Consider the following 17,599-nt stretch of genomic DNA (forward strand, 5'->3'; position numbering starts at 1 on the left):
CACCAGGTTGGACATGTTCTTCTGCTCGGCTGCATTGTGGGATATGTTAACGGGAGCTGAATATTTGGGTAGGTCTTTGTCTGATCATAGTCCCCTGCTCATGCGCTTTACGCCCACACTCGAGAAGACCCCCATCCCCTCGTGGAGATTGGACTCAGGGCTATTGGAGGACGATGGTTTCCGACAGATACTGTCGGCAGAGCTGGTGCACTATTTCATGGAGAATCAGGGAACGGCAAGCTCCCCGTTGATAGAATGGGAAGCGTTCAAGGTGGTGTTGCGGGGACACTGTTTGGGACAGAAGATGGGGCTTAGGCGGATGGTGACCCAGGAATTGGAGGACTTGGAAAAACAAATTTTAACCCTGGATAGAGTGATTGTGGGAGGGTCTGGATTGCGGAGCAAGTTGGAAGATGTGAAAAGCCTATATACCACTACTTGGGACAGGCTGCGGGTATTTGACCTCAAAACCTATCGAACACGTCAGCATATGGAGGGTGGTAAGGCTGGGCGATTGCTGGCCTGGCTGATTACACCAGAAGGCAAAGGTAGGCCTATTTCCAGTGTAACAGTCGGTCAAGACCAGATCCTTTCCTCCCCCAAGGCTATTAACACTGCGTTTCGAACATATTAGACGCTGTATGGGTTGCCGGGGGTGACTCTGGAAGAGAACTTACTTCTTTATCTTGAGGGCTTGGAGCTGACAAGTTTAGAGCGCAAGTATGGAGACGCGTTGGCGCTCCCAGTTAAAGCGGGAGAAATTAGAGCGGCAATCAGAGATATGGCTCGAGGGAAAACGCCAGGACCTGATGGTCTCCCGGCTGAGTTTTACGCTACCTTCATGGAAATTCTCGCCCTAAAATTAGAATAGGTGTATGCCGTTGCATTTCAGGAACAGCGACTACCGCCTACGCTTAGAGAGGCATTGGTGATCCCGTTGCCAAAGACCAACAACATACATGCTCATTTGACTGAGTTTCGACCATTATCCATGTTGAACATGGATTTTAAGATTCTGAGTAAGGCGCTGGCGATGAGACTGTTGCCCCACATGAGGCGTCTGGTTCATGAGAACCAGAACGGCTTTATCCCCGCACAGTCCACGTCAGGCAATCTTCGGCGGCTCTATCACGTCATGTTCCACCCCGATATCGGGAATTTCCCTGATGCTGTAGTGGTAGCGATAGATTTAGAAAAAGCGTTCGATTCGTTGCGCTGGGATTTTCTACTAGCAGTGATGGGTAAGATGCAGCTGGGGGAGGGGAGGGGGAAGTGGATTCGCCTCTTATATGCGGAGCCTACGGCCCGTGTGCGTACTGGTCACGTAATTTCGACCCCGTATTCCATCCATAGAGGCACTCGACAGGGGTGTCCTCTGTCACCCCTGATTTTCGCACTAGCGATGGAACCACTAGCGGCACGATTTAGACACGTTGGGCATGAGCTGGGGATCCCTCTTAATGGGGCCGAACACATAATATCGCTTTATGCTGATGATGTGTTGATATATCTGCGGGACGGCCTCAATGGGATGCATGCTGTGATGCGCATACTTGACGACTTTGCAGAACACTCAGGTCTGCGCGTGAACAGGCAGAAGACTTCTGTGTTCCCACTGCGGCCTGCGCTTCCGCGGCCACGGAATTTCCCTCCTGGCCTGGAATGGACGCCTGTCTCCTTTAGATACCTGGGGATACGGATTTATCATTCTCAGACTGATCTTTTTGAAGGCAATCTGGGGGGGGGCCTTGAGATCCCTTCGGAAGAACGTGGCCTTTTGGCGGACGCTCAAACTCCCGGTCATGGCCAGGATAGCGCTGTCCAAAATGGTCATGCTGCCGCGTCTTTTGTATTATTTTGTTAACCTGCCTGTTGTGGTGCCCCAACAATGGTTCAAAACTCTTGATGGGATATTGCGAGATTTGGTGTGGGATGGTGGCAGGAATAGGGTGTCGCTGCAGACCATGCGGCTCCCGTTGGCGAACGGGGGGCTGGGGGCCTCGGATTTCGAGGGTTACTATCTGGCGGCCCAGCTCCAGTGGCTTGCTAGATGGCTGGATGGGAGAGACCTCTCTACATCATTGCTTTCCCCAGAGGCCCTACAAATGCCAGATTATCATTATTATTATTCCTAGATTGCTTGACCGGCGCCAGAAACTCACTATTGTGGGGGCATTGCTTTCCGTGGCGGTGGCCTGTTGGGATAGATATGCAGCGTGTTCTAGGGAAACGTTGCTCTATGCACCCAGCATACCAATCACAGGTGTCCCTCAGGCAGGTAGAGGTCCACCCCTTACTGGCAGGCAACTGGCGGGATGGGAAGAGGTGGGTATACAGACAGTTGGAGACTGTTACAGGGAGGGCGAACTGTTGCCATTAATCGAGTTTTTGGAGTTCCATGAACTCCCGCCAGGACAGTTTTTAAACTACCACAAAATTCGGGGGCCAATGACAGAGCTTTGGGGGGTAGCAGAGAATGAACCTGGCACTCATCCTGCTTTACAGGCGCTGCTGACACTGGGCTCCGCGGGTCACTTAGTGAAATGGTTGTACTTGGCAATAAGGGGTCTAACACCTCCCTCCCTACCTGGTTTGTTGGAAAGATGGGAAGCCACGTTGAATAGACAGTTGACTGAGGATCTTGAGTGGTCCAAGACAGGTATCCCGAAATGCTGCTTTTAAATTAATACAATTTAATATTGTACATAGAAAATATATTACTCCCCATAGGTTAAACGTGGTATATTGCAGGGAGGATCAGGCCTGCGCCAGATGCTCTACAGTGGATGCAGATTTTGATCATATGCCCTGGTCCTGTGGGCAGCTGGTAGGTTACTGGTCTACTGGTCTACTGTTGTGGATACGCTTAACAGGGTCTTCTCTAGATCCTTGGCGTGTTCCCCAGAGGTTTGTCTACTGCCATTATTCCCGAGACCTAAGCAGCGAAAACTGGGGCACAGGTTTATAGATCTGGCTCTCATCCTGGCTAGGAGAAGGATAGCTCTTGGGTGGAAATCACAGCGTGCCCCACTAGTAAGGACTTGGGAGGAAGACGTTACCTGCTGGGCCAGAGCGGAGGAACAAGCCCTGGTACGAGATGATAGGGTCACAAAACGCCGTAAACCGCTGGCAGAATCCTGGGCAGACAAGGTGAGCCTGTGGGAACAGAGACACGCACCGGAGCAAACTCAGACCCCCTCTTCTGCCAACTCTGAGGGATAGCTGCAGTTACTCTGTTGGGTATTAAGACCCTGTGTCACTTTCGTTCCTTCTTTCTTCTGTTTTCCTCTCCTACCCCCCTCTTGCAGATTTTGGATTGAACGTTATAAACTACAGTCACAAGCTTGGGTGAGCGACCCTCTGGTGGTTTGGGTTTAGAAGTTGTTATAGGTTCGCATATTCGAATTTTTTTATAGAACTGGTACACTGTGTTGTGTTCACATGATTTGGTTATTCATTGCAGAAGAATGTACTGTAGATAACTAGGACATACCGATGATCAACCAGTAGGGAAGAATCGTTTGCCATAATGGATGCGCATCTACCCCCACGGGAAAGGAATCATCAAGTACTTTGATTAGTATATACAAGCTGATATCTAATGGGAATTACGTATTGAAGTAGTCAGTACTGAGTCTGAACATATACAGTGATTTGGAGGCAAAGCGGGTATTGTTATTTTCAAAATGTGCTGGATACGCTAAAGGGACTGCCTGTCTACTGTGCTTTTCTGATTGTAATGATTATATTTACATTTTGAACACATGTATAAATGCAAATAAAAAAATATAAAAAAAAAAAACAACAACAAAAAACTACGGATTCTGGAGCACGCCATAGGGATGGTGTTGAGGCATGGCCTAGGCAACCGTCCTCGTCGCCCATGTAGAGATGTGGACCCTAAGCTCACAAGCTAGAATAAAGAACCACACGGTCGCTAGTGGTATAGGTGATAACTGGCCTCAAGCAATGCACTCAGCTCCTTTTATTAATAGGGTCACCTGACTGGTGACCCCCATGATGCATGGGGTGGGTGTAGACACTGCTTCTAGGAAAGGGCTGGTATATGATGTGTCCAGCAGGACGCTACAGTTCGCCAGCATGAATACGCAGGACATATCAGCTTAAGGGAAACAGAGGCATAAACAGAAGAAAACTAACCATCTCATATGCCTCCTGATTAATGCCACCTCAACAAACCCCTCAACAGTAATCAAGGCTCTGCAAAGATCACTGGAAACAGACAGATAAGAAAATAGTTACAGCCTATGCCCCGCACCCAGCTGCTCTTAAAATAGAGACAAAAACGAAAAGGTAGAGTATGGTAAGGAGGGGGCATGTATCCTCATTCAGGAGGGAGGAGTTTGTGGCGACTCCTCCATTTTTGCGGAGGATCGTCGCCCCACTGCTTTCAAGCCGTGCTAGAAGCAAAAGCATAAAATGATAATAACTTTCAGTTATTATCATTTTATGTTTCCTTTACGGGTGGGCGGGGCTGCTCTGCTTACGGAGCAGGGCCGGAGTGTTTTGCCCACTCCTAAGGGCGCAATGGCCAGTCATGCGCACTTTCCCACTCTCCATGAAGGCTGCATTACAGCCTGCATGGAGAACATGCCTACACCTCCAGCTCCTGGGTGAGTGCCGGGTCGAATTGCAGCATTGTGATAGGGGTGGGAGCCTGGCTGCCTTCTCCCTGTTCCTTAAGTCGGAGCAGGAGAGCAGAAGCACAGGCGCGGGACCCAACGACGGCAAGGTAAGTGATTTTTTTGTTTGTTAATGGTGCTCCCTCCTGCAACTGCCACCCCCCCACAACACCTCCCGCTCCCCTGTGCCCCCCGTTAGCCATGCTGACCGCAACTGGTTTGTTCTTGTTTGTATTTCCGGAAGAGATTGGACTTGTTAAATCTGTGTTTAGATGTCTCATTTGTAATGAGAGTAGCAAGGAGGGGGATAAAGAGGTAATGAAAGTAGGTCATAACAGTGGCTTGTCACAAACAATTATGACTACTGTTAGAACATCTCTATCTTCAGTTAACTATTCAGAGGAGATTAAACATAAGTTGAATGGACTAAGTTTGTGCCATATCCCATATCCGAGTACAAAACTAAAGTAGAACATAAAAGCAAAAATATTTACTGTAACTTCTCCAAAGGGAATTTAATGTTACCTGTGCTAGTAACTAATTTAATATTTATTTATGAAACCAATTCCTGAGAAATTCGCACAAAAAATATACTTGAAGTGGTGATATGGCTCCAAGGCAAAACCTAAAATTATTTAAATCAGCCCATTATGGTAAGATGCATTTATCATAATTACAGCCCGTGCCATGTGCTGCTCATGACCTGATACAGCGTCATTGATGACATGATTGATGAGATTACATGCGGCATCACCAATGACATTATTGTAATCATTAATGGCATCACCAATTTTATCCTCGATGACATTGCTGTTACCACACAAGGAATTGTTGCATTTCACATATATGATGCTTGTGACATCACACACTACCACTGCCTGCTGCCATTGTGTGTCTGTATGTCAGCTTTGCAGCTCAAACAAGGTAAACACTCAAGCAAGCAAGATCCGATAGATCAGGTGCTTGCAGTCAGTTGGTGTTCAGGAAAGGATGTGTGGAGGTGGAAACCTTGGTTAGTAATCAATAAGAATCTCCCCCCCCCTTAGTATGGCACTCTCCTACACAGATACTCTTGGAGGAAAAGGTGCAGCAGGTGTTAGAGGAGTGTAGTGGTTAGTGGATGAGGGGAAGAAACATCAGGAACAACCCAAACCTGAGGCTCAGCAACATTGCCACCATCATCTATCTGTGAAAGAATAGCAATATTGTTGCAGCAGCCCCGAAAAAAGTGAAGGAATTTCTCCTGGAGGTGTGCTGGCAGCAGTGGCACAACTGCCTGCAGATGCAAACAATGGGCCATATTCTCAAGGAGCTATCGCCGAGTTAACGGCACTTTATCGCAGCCAAAGCTGCGATAAATTTACCGCCCCATTTACAAGCTGGTGCAAACAGCCGATATCACCAGTTTTCCGACTATAGCATCCGCAAAAAACATCGCCACGGATGACCCGGGCAACTATCGCTAATGAGATGCAGAGTAGGCGTTCCCGAGCAAAAAGCTGTGACAACAACACTACGCAACATTCACAACGACCAGCATGATCTGCGATAAGATCACAAAACATGCGATAAGGCGCGTTAGCACAAGTAAACTAACACCTGCTCCGACCTGGTGCAAAGTCGGACTACAACCTGCACCACAAAAGACAGCCCAGCCCAGAGCCACACCTGAAGAACAGCAGATGCCATGAACATGGGGGCCGGACACCCAAGAGGGCCACAACACCCACCGCCACCACACCCAGGACCCCCCCTCCCCGGCACCCTACCCCCTGCCAAAACACATGCCACATCAACTACACTGATTCATGTACCAAATAATTCGCCTGATGTCTCACAATCACATCAGGTGACATGCACGTGTCGTCACAAAAATGAGCATCACACATTCACACAAAGCAACAAATACAAATTTATTAAAATAAACACAAAACAGAAATGAAGACACATGCCGGCTCCCCTCGGGATAATCTGTAGGCCACAGCCTGCAAGACAAACATCAAGATGAGAAGGTGTGTCCTGCGCACATCAAGGGACAGAGAGAGAGAGTGAAGGAGAGAGAGAGGAAGAGAGAGATAGACGGACAGAGAGGGGGAGAGAGAGATAGGCGGACAGAGAGGGGGAGAGAGAGATAGATGGACAGAGGGGGAGAGAGAGAAATAGACGGACAGAGAGGGGGAGAGAGAGATAGACGGACAGAGAGGGGGAGAGAGAGATAGACAGAGAGGGGGAGAGAGAGATAGACGGACAGAGGGGGAGAGAGAGATAGAGAAAAGAGAGGGACAGGGAAAGAGAGTGCCGACACTGCGCACCCAGGCCACACTGCTCACCTGCTGCCACTGGTGTGTCTCCAACCACGTGCCAGTATGTAGTGCAGTTCACCAGGTCCCACATCTGAGACAGACCCGTCATCTGAAACAGAGTCCAGATACCTGAATAGCAAAGTACATACAATTGCACACAACATCATCGCCGCTCCGCCCCTGCACACCCAGGCAGCTGCACCCCAGCCCCTCCCGCCGCCCAGCGGTGCATGCCCGCCCCTGCGCACCCAGGCAGCTGCACCCCAGCGCCTCTAGCTGCCCAGTGGTGCATGCCCGCCCCTGCACACCCAGGCAGCTGCACCCCAGCCTCTCCCGCCAGCCAGAGGTGCATGCCTCACTACTCACCTTCCGCCACCGGCGTGTAGAAAAGAGGGCCCACCATGTGCCGCCACAAGCCTGGGGCCCGCGGACATGGTACCCTCCACATCATGCACCCGACCTCATCGCAAGCTGCGCACCTGCTCAGCCTCATAGGTACCACTAACTCTGTGATCCAGGAGGCGAAGCCACGTGGCGGTAGGCCCGCGCTGCCCACTGGCTCAAGCCTACACTGCGGTTCAGCAGGACACACAAAACCTGAGCCGTCCGGACCGCCGGGACGGGACATCATCGCAGGCTGCACACCCACTCAGAACTTAACGTGCCCCTACCTTAGTGCACCGAAAGTCACCGTCCCGTGGCGGTGTGCCTGTGCCGCCCGCAGTGTATCCGGTGCCACCAAGTCTGTGCCCCCACAGTCATGGACCCTCTATGATTAGGTATCGTGCTGTGGACGCCATCATGTCCCCTCTGGGCCTACAGAATGTGATGTCGCAGGCACCTGGGCCCCCATGCCTACATGCACACCACACGGATACACCCCGAGAGAGGTTGGTAATAGCATCGTGAACGTGTGCCCGGCCCTTTTTATTGGCAGGGTCACATGTGCTGTGACGCGTGTGCTGGATGGGTGGGTGTAAACCAGCCATGAGGGAGTGGCCGTGGCATGCTGACAACTAGACCTGTGAGCAGCAGATCACTACAGGGGAGTCCTGGCACATGTGGCGTTGTTGTCCCCCATGGAGTGTAAGCGTAGTGGGCTGGCCTGGCATATGCCAGTCCAGCGTAAGGATGCAAACAATGACCCCGGGGCTCTGGGCGTGGTTCTGTACGGGGCTGGACAAGGAAGTAACAAATGCGTGTGTCGCTGTTGTTTCGTCGGAGCCACCCGGATGACAATCAGCAATATGTCACCCTGTGACCCAAGTCCAACGACATGAGTCACATGGACGTAAGAGGAGTTCACTGACCCTATATTCATCCATACTACCACACTTGAAAGACCATAGAGGCAACACATCTGTGTGATTCGGAATGTTTAATGCACATTCAAAGGAGTGTTGCATCTGGAGCAGTACAGGGCCATGCAAACCCCACTTTCAAATGTTGGCCCGTTGAGGGCCAGCCAGAGTCATTCAGGGAATGACTAGTCCAAAGGAAGTGGAAGGATACAGTCCGCAGTCTGATAGCTGTGTCATTGGCGATCAAACCGAATATGGCAGTCCATGTCGAGGTCCAAGGTGATTGTCGCAGAGTGTATTGGGGCACAGTGGAAGGTGATGATGCAGAGGGCAGAACCAAGCTGAAACCGGCCATGAGGCGGAGATGAATGCTACTGCTTCCTTCTGACCACGTGGGCAGATTCATCCGCGTCCTCATCCTCTGCTGTTTCATGTGCCTCACGTGTGGGTGGTGCTGGCCTTTCTCCAGCACTTTGTGGCAGTGACACATCAGGGGCCGGAGGTCGAATGTCTGCCGCACTGTGTGGAACTGACACTTCAGGGGGCGGAGATGTGGATTTAGTGGTAGTAGCAGCATGCATCAGCGCCAGGCCTTGTGGCAGCAATGGCATGAGGATGGTTTTGAGGTCATTTTGGAACCCCGCTACCTCTCGCTGGTGTGCAGCCGTGTTCTCTATGAGCCTCCGCATGAGTCCCAACTCCCGGGTGAGCTCGCTGGAGCCCTTCTGAGTAGACAGTCGTTCTTGTCTCACAGTCAGGACTCTAGCGATGTCAGCCAAGGTTCGTCGGAGAGCATGGAGCGGACTGTTGGTGTCCGTTAGGGACTGTGGGTGGTCCCTGATGGGACTTAGACACCCACGTCTGTCTGCTATGCGGTCGTAGCACACCTGCACCTGTTCAGCCAGCTGCTCCTGGCACCCCAACACACGGCATTGGAAGGCCATGTGTTCTTCATGGGGGTCCTGGGAGGCAGCCGTGGTGGTGGGTGCTGCCTGCTGTGTGGTCTGTGCAGGGGGTGAGGTGCCCTCGTTGCAGCTGGGCTTCCCTGCTCCTAGAGGTTGGCAGCGGAGAATGTCAATGAACTCTTGGTGGGTGTCGGCGTCAAAGATGTTGTGGTCCTCTTCCTCATCAGAGAAGAGAGGTTGGGACTGCTCTGCAGGAGGTGTTGAGTGTCTCTCTGCAATGTGAAGGGGAGATGCAGTTTAACAATGTGTTCACATGTGTGTTGTCGCATTGTACATGTTTACATACAGACTGCATGACTGTTTACATCGTGGCTGTTTCGGAGGGGCTGCCCATTTGCTGCGGGACAGTGGACATTTCGACAACATCACGGTTGTGTGTTTGTACTTGTACATTATCAACTCACATTTACCTGCAATGCCACTTGTGATTGGCCAGTGTCTACACCCAGTAGGTGCCTGTTGTGTCCTGTGTTCTGTTGTGGACCTGTTGCGGTTTGTGCCACTTTGTTGTCAGTTTTGATGTGCTCAGCATGTTATGTGTGTGTGCTGCATTGGGGGGGGGGGGTGGCCCCTGCTGCTCTGTTTTACTGCCCCTTATCCCTTTCATGCGGTGTGCCTTTGACTTCTGTACTTGTACAGTGCTGACATGTAGCATGCTTGGGTACATTGTTCGCTTGGTGGGAGTGGGGGTCTGGGGCATGGTTTGTCCGCAGATGTGCTCAGCTCAATTGTGCATGTGTGCCATTGTGCCCATCTCCCCCCGTCCCCCCCAGTCCCTGGTTGTTACTCACCCTGTTGCTGTTGTGTCCGGTCCTGTTGAGCAGTGTCCGGGCCCCCAACCCCTGCCACCGTCTCCCCACTGATGACTGTGAACACCATTTCCTCCATGTCGTCCTGCTCCTCCTGTGGCACTGGACTGCCACCTCCAGTCTGAATTGCTGCCTTCCGGTTGTTGGCAAGTTTCAGCTTGGTTCTTCGCTTGACATCATTCCAGTGCCTCTTGACCTAGTCCATTGTCCTCTTCAGCTCTCCGACTGCATTCACCTTATCCACAATGGACTGCCATAGTCCTTTTTTTGTTGCCAATGACACACGTGACGAACAGTTGTTGATGGTGTTCGACCACCTCCGTTATGAGGATCCTGTTATCCTGCGGACTGAAGCGCTTCTTCCTACTCTTCTTCTCCTTGCCCTTCCCTGACCCCGAGGTCCCAGGCAGGTCCTCCGGGGGGCTTTTGGGGTTCTGGTTCTCCTCCGTACTTGCTCTGGCAACATCCATTGTGCTTGGCTGTTGTTTGGCATCTGTTTGTCAGTTTTTTTCTACTTTTATGGTGATTTTTACCACCGGACGCGTGTGAATTGCAGGCCTGTAGCTGGTTTTCGCTGATTTTTGTATCGCGATTGGCCTCATCGCAGCTTTTTTTGCGTTCTCGTTTCGCATTTTTGCGGCGTGGCGTTGATTTTAACACGGTCAGTTGACGCGTTATTCGGGGAATATCGCCGTGTTGAGAATGCTTCATTAACAAGGCGTAATTTTCATGTGATAAACTGCGATGTTGGAGGTTGCGTTAAGTAACTTTTGTGATGGTTATCACACGTTCTTGAGAATATACCCCAATGTGTGGGCGACTCTGCTGACTAAATAGCACTCTGGGACACATTTACATTTTTCCTTATTATTTGATTTCCATCCTTTTTTATTTCAGATGGTATTCTGGTAGAGGGTGAAGTGGGAATGTTACTTGAGTGTTAGGTGGAAATAAGGAATGTGTGGGAAAACATTTTTTTAGAGGCGGTGTTAGGTTCAGTGAAGGGAGGAGGCTGACAATTGCATTTTACACTTGTTTAAGAGAGTATGTACGAGCAAGGTAAAGGGTAAGCTGGGAATGGTTTAGGAGTTAAGTTTGTTCACATTAGGGAGAGGTGGGACAGGAAGTTCTTTTTTGTAGATGGTATGTTCTACATTGAGGGTGGGAGGTAATCCTAAAAAAATGCATGTTTTTATTTTTCCTGAAATACTTCCTTCAGAAGCAGAATAATATTGCTGACTTACAAATCTAAACTACTCTAAAGAGTAGAAATATATAGATGTAATCATTGAAACTGTAGTATCTGATAGAGACTTCTAGCTGCAGATTCCTTCACGTGGACTAGAGTATTCCCCATGTGTCTGACTGGATCCTGAATTTTCTTTAGCAATCCTCTTGCCTGTCGGTAGGTGGCGCAGTTTGGCTCTGCGTAGCGTTGTCCACACAGGAAGTCACTTGTGCAATGCCTATGTAGGCATCACCCTAGAATGCTGACCTCAGCTGTGACGTTCCTGGTGCCAGCAGTGCCAAACCCTTTGTGATTCTAGACTCTGATACAGAGCCGGATCAGCATCTCACGGTATCAGCTCCAGAGATGGAGCCCTATTTTCCTGAAGGGCCTATTTAGGAACACAAATAGAGGTGATCTAAGGATCCCTATGTATATTCTGACACCATAACAGAGTCCATGCCCAATGACACCTAATGTGAGGATTTGGCTAATGCCAGAGGTCTGGACACATCACCAGACGCTGGCCTCCTATCTCCTCCCACGGAGGAAGGGGCTTCTTTTGAGATGGTGATCTGGAGGTGGCAGAAGTCCTACAATAGCTACGGAGGAAGGGGCTTCTTTTGTAATGGTGGTTTGAAAGGTGGCTGACGTCCTGGAACTGACGCTGCCCATGGTTGAGGTCAAGAATAATGTCTAGATGGAGGTGCTTCAGCCTGGGGTATCCTCCTCAGAACCTCTACTATCCTTTAACGAAGCTCTCACAGATGTTCCGCTTTGGACCTGGGCCAAGCCCTGCACAGTGCACAGGCACTCCTAAGCACAGGACCATTGCTGTTATGTTACATATAGGTACCCCAATAAAGGCTCAGTTAGTCACCTAACCTTTCACCTATATTCTCCCCTACCATTACACTACATAACGGTTCTTGGGACTGACCTTTTACTTAGTTACGATACTGCTCACAGAATGTAGGGGTTTCCCTAAAAACCAGCCTCATTCATTATGCGTGAGGATTCTTGGAAACTCAGCAGGACTACCATCTCCTGCATAATAACTATGTATAAGGGTCATTCCTTCCGTCATCCTAAGTCCGACATGACACAGCAAGGTAGAAACCCTGAGGGTACCACTTTGGGTATATAAACACCATGGGCCATATTCTCAAGGAGCTATCGCCAAGTTATCGGCACTTTATTGCAGCCAAAGATGTGATAAATTTACCGCCCCATTCACAAGCCGGTGCAAACAGCCGACAGCACCACTTTTCCGGCATTAGCATCCACAACAAACATCGCCACGGATGACCCCAGCAACTATCGCTAATGAGATGCAGAGTAGGCATTCCTGAGCAAAAAGCAGCGACAACATCACTCCGCAACATTCTCAACGACCAGCCAGATCTGCGATAAGAACACAAAACATGCGATAAGGCGCATTAGCACCAGGAAATTAACACCTGCTCTGACCTGGTGCAAAGTCTGACCACAACCGGCACCAAACAAGGGAGCACAGCCCATAGCCACACATAAAGAACAACAGATGCCCCCGAGCAACTCCCCATGCAGTACGGACACCCAAGAGGGCCACAACACCCACCGACACAGCACACATTCGAATCATTGCTCAGAGCTGTGGCATATCCTCCACACAACTGCCGCAGTTCAGAAGAGTGCCGGTTCCACGAGACCCACTAACGCAATGGCAGGCCATCCTGGGCACATGCACAACCCCCGTCACTTGGAACAGTACCGTGCACGTATGCTGCATTTACTGGGCGCACTGCCACTGGCAGTGCTGCGGATCTGTTACCGGCTGAGCTTCCGCCTTGCCTATGTCACCTGCGTCCAGCCCTGGTTCCACTGCCGAACATGCACATTCGAGTGTCCCATGGATGTCTGCCTATCCAACACAACCGTAGATGAATTGGACTATGAATTGTGTGTGCGCCCCCTGTTGGATCACGAACAGGAGTGTAACCGAGACAGCCGTGCATGGGAAGCCTTGACATACTGCGTATGTGTTGGCAGTTGTGCATGGGAGATTGCACAATTCCTTGTGTGCAGTGACCACATCGAGGCGCTCCCCTATTGGGCTGTGTTGTGGATTGGTGAAACGGCGTGGGCTGAGCACACCTGCCCGGACCAGTTAATGGATTGGCTCACCCTGGTGTTCCTTGAACACGACAACAACGAACTATTGAAACACATTGCACATGAAGCTGCGTGGGAATTCATGGGCGAGTAACTATGTTCCTGCAGCCACATCGGATTGTCACCCACAGCACAGGTCCCAACACCTTGTTGCATCGTGGGGAATGCTCACATATCCCACCACTACAGAGGACATGTCTGCCTTCGTCAGGACTCAGGATGCATGTGTGTGGAACTACGCGTTTGTACACACACCTGTGCAAGGTGATGCAGGTCCATGCTCGGAGCAACACAGCGTCGTTTGGCAACGTTACCAATTCTGACACACTGCTGGGGGGAGAGTACACACATGGCAATGTAGCACGACATGTGAACCTGTCAGACCCTTTCCCCTGATCACTGTCAGCAGAGCAGACAGTCTGCGCACTCCGGTGGCAGAGCACTATGCAGACCCCATGGGCAGGGAGTCATGCCCCTCACACGGGGCAATGAGCAGACGCCAAACAACACATGACTCATCCAGCACGGCAAGGTGGGCTGAGACTGTTGCCATCCGTGATGATTGTTGTCCATTTTTGCCTCACCATTTTCTGCACCTCGACATTTTCCCATGCTGTGTGTAAGTGTCTTAAGCATGTCCCTGCCTGTTGTGGCCGTTGCCTCGTCCGTACTGACATGCAGATGCCAATAAAGTCTATGCAACTCCACTGGTGTCTAACTGTGATGAGTGTTGATTAGATTGTCCACTTGTGTGCCACAATGAGCATCGTCCCTACACAGGGAAGAACTGACTGACCCATGTACAATGGGGGTGGCTCCCTTTTGCAAGCTCCACCTCTGTGAGGCAGATATTGTTTTGGGATAGTTGCTGGCCGACCTGTGCATTTACGTGACTTCAGCAATGTGAGTGTGGTGTCCAAACTCAGACCATGTGGAGCAATGTTATGAATGATAACAGGACGTGTCCACACAGATGTGTGTGGATAGGTATGCAGCGTGAAGTACGGTTGTCACATGTGATGTAGGACACCACTTCTGGCCTGCTACTGATTTGGTCATTCCTACACACAGCCCTATTCAATACATGGACGTGGGCCTATGTTGGGGGGTTGTGAGATTGCTTTTGATGTGCAATGGGGACGCAGCTAGTACTCACCTTCACAGTCATCCATTTGGCCACGTGTCTCAGGGATAAAAATGCGCATAGATGTCAGTTACCAGGGTGTACCTTCATCTGCCATCATTGTCCCTACATCCAGCCATACTTCCATACATGTGTGAACATAGTAATGACACATCTGTGTGATTTAGAATGTTTTATTCACATTCTGGTGATTGACGGAGCTGGAGCTGTACATGGCCATCCAAGCCCACATTACATGGAGGCCCAGTGGTAGGCCAACCAGAGTCCTTTGGGGATTGAAAAGTGATTTGGAAGAGGGGGAGTGCAGTCTGCAGCAGGATTGCTCTGTAAATGTCCAGCAGTGAAGATATGGCAGTCCGTTTTGGGGTTCGGGTGAATGTTTCAGAGTGTTCCGGGGGTCAGTGGAAGGTATTGTCCCAGGGCATGATGCGTAGGTCAGAACCAGGCAGGGACAGGTCATCTGGCGGTGATGAAGGCTACTGCCTCCTTCCTCACACATAAATTACCATCCCCATCTTACTTCCCTGATACGGGTTCTGTGTCCGGTGTGTGTGGCGGGGTAATGGCTGCATCACTGTGTGCCACTGACACATCAGACTGCGAAGGTGATAGGGCTGCATCACTGTGTGCCACTGACACATCAGGGGTTGGAGCTGTGTGTGTCAATGTTCCCGCTGCAGTCCTCTGGGACAGGCTCAGTGGCAGCAATGGCAAGATGATGAACTGCAGGGCATTGAAGTTCCCAGCTACTACTCGCTGGTGTCCAGCCGTGGCAGCCATACTTCCAGCCTGCATCTGCTCCATGGTCTCCATTGACCTCAGCATCTGTGCCAACACTGTGCTGTCATCGCTGGTGCCTGTCTGACCAGACAGTTCTTGTATCCGATTAATGGCTCCAGCGAGGTCAGCCAAGGTCTGTGATGGAGCATGGTGCGGACAAGGGGTGTCCGATACGGACTGTACGTAGTCCCTGATGGGACTTAGACACCTACGTATTGCATCGAGTTTGGCTGCCACGAGCTCGAAACCCACCCGCAGCTGATCAGCCAACTCCACCTGGCAACCCAACACACACCATTTGAATTCCATGTATTGGTCGGGGGGTCCTGGGAGACAGCCGTGGCGGTGTGGGTTTCCTGCTGTGTGGTCTGTGCAGGTGGTGGGGTCACCTCGAGGCAGCTGGCCTGCCCTGTTCCTGGGGATAGGGTGCGGAGGCTGTCCATTATCCGTTGGAGGGTGTCTTGACATACGTGCAGGTTGTCCTCTTCATCATCAATGATGAGAAGTGTGGTGTGCTCTGCAGAAGGTGTTATTTGTCCCTCTGCAATGTAAAGGGGAGATGCAGGTTAACAGAGTTTCACATGTATGTTGAAGATTTGCTGATGTTTACATTCAGACTGCATGCCAGTGTACATTGTGACTGTTTTGGTGGAGCTGGATATTTGATGGCAGTTAGTTTGTTTTTCGACTACATGACGGATGTGTGGTAGTACCCGTACATTATCATCACACAGTGTCAGGCAATGCCAGATGTGAGAGGACAGTTACTATGCACGAGCGGAACCTGTTGTGCGCTCTGTCCTGTGATGTTGGAGTTGCACTTTGTACCACATTGCTGTCATTGCTGATGTTCTGTGATTGCTATGTGTGTGTGCTGCATTGTGGGGGAGTTGCCCCAGTAGCTCTAATTTCGTGTACCCTTCTCCCTTTGAGGCGGGGTGCCTTTGAATTGTGTGCTTTTCAGGGGCTCAATTGTTTGCGACTTGGGTCATATGTGCTCTTGGACAGATTTTGAGGCCTGGTGCATTGTTCGTCTGCTGCGTGTATTGTACGGCATGGGTTGTGGGTCCACGTGGATATGTCAGAGTGTGACCTGCTCCTTTACGGATGTGATCCACACTGGGCTACCTCCATGTCGATTCGTGAACCATGTCATGTTTTTTGGCTGCTGCCATGCTATTGGGCATGCAGTGTCACTTGCAGAGTCAGTGTGGCTCACAGAGCCACTGCTTTGCTGGATTGAGCACATGTGCATGGGTAGGTTGTGAAATTAGTGATAGGGAGGGGGGCCCCTTTGTGCACATTGTGGACGGGGGCCTACATGGTGTTTCTATGTGTGCTGCAGTGTGCCATGGCTATCAGGGACATATTCGCCATTCATTGTGGGTGTGTAGCGTGCTACACATAATTGTGCATGTGTGCCATTGTGCCCATCTCCCTCCACCCCAACCAGTCCCTGGTGGTTACTCACCCTGTTGCTGTTGGATCAGGTCATATCCTGCCACCGTCTCCACACTGCTGACTGTGGCCAGCATTTCCTCCAGCTCATCCAGCTCCTCATGTGTCGCAGGACTCCCACCTCCAGTCGCCGTTGCTGCCTTCCTGTTGGCGGCAAGTTTCTGTTTGGTCTGCCTTTTCACATCATGCCAGAGCCTCTTGACCTTCTCCATTGACCTCCTCGACACTCCAACTGCATTGACGTTGGTGAAGATGGCCTGCCATATTTCCGTTTGGGTTGACAGTGCCACAGTGGAGGTGCTGAACAGTTGATGATGGTGTTCTATCACCTCCGTCACGATGATCCGGTCTTCCTGCGGATTGAACCCTGTCTACATCTTCCTCTTTTCCTTGTCCTTCCCCAAACACGGAGCTCCATGCTGGTCCTCCGTGGGACTTGTGGAGTTCGGCTTGTCCTCTGCACTTGGTCCAGGTGCATTCATGGTGCTACGCAGTTTGAATTGGTTTTGGTATTTTTTTTTCCCTTTTATAGTGCATATTTCCGCCAGACGCGTGGGATTTGCAGGCCTGTGGCTGGTTTTCGCAGCTTTTTGTATCGCGCTAAGCCTCATCGCATTTTTGCAGTGTGGCATTGTTTTTAACGTGGCCATTTGACGCGTTATCTGGTGACAATCGCATGCTACCGCCATGTTGGGAATACTTGGTTAGCACGGCGTAAATTTCCCGCGATAGACTGCGATGTTGTAGGTTGCGTTAAGTTACTTTTGCGATGATTATCACTCGTTCTTGATAATATGCCCCCATATCTTGCTGA

This window comes from Triturus cristatus, chromosome 2_2, assembly GCF_964204655.1.
Source record: "Triturus cristatus chromosome 2_2, aTriCri1.1, whole genome shotgun sequence".
Classification (NCBI taxonomy): Eukaryota; Metazoa; Chordata; class Amphibia; order Caudata; family Salamandridae; genus Triturus; species Triturus cristatus.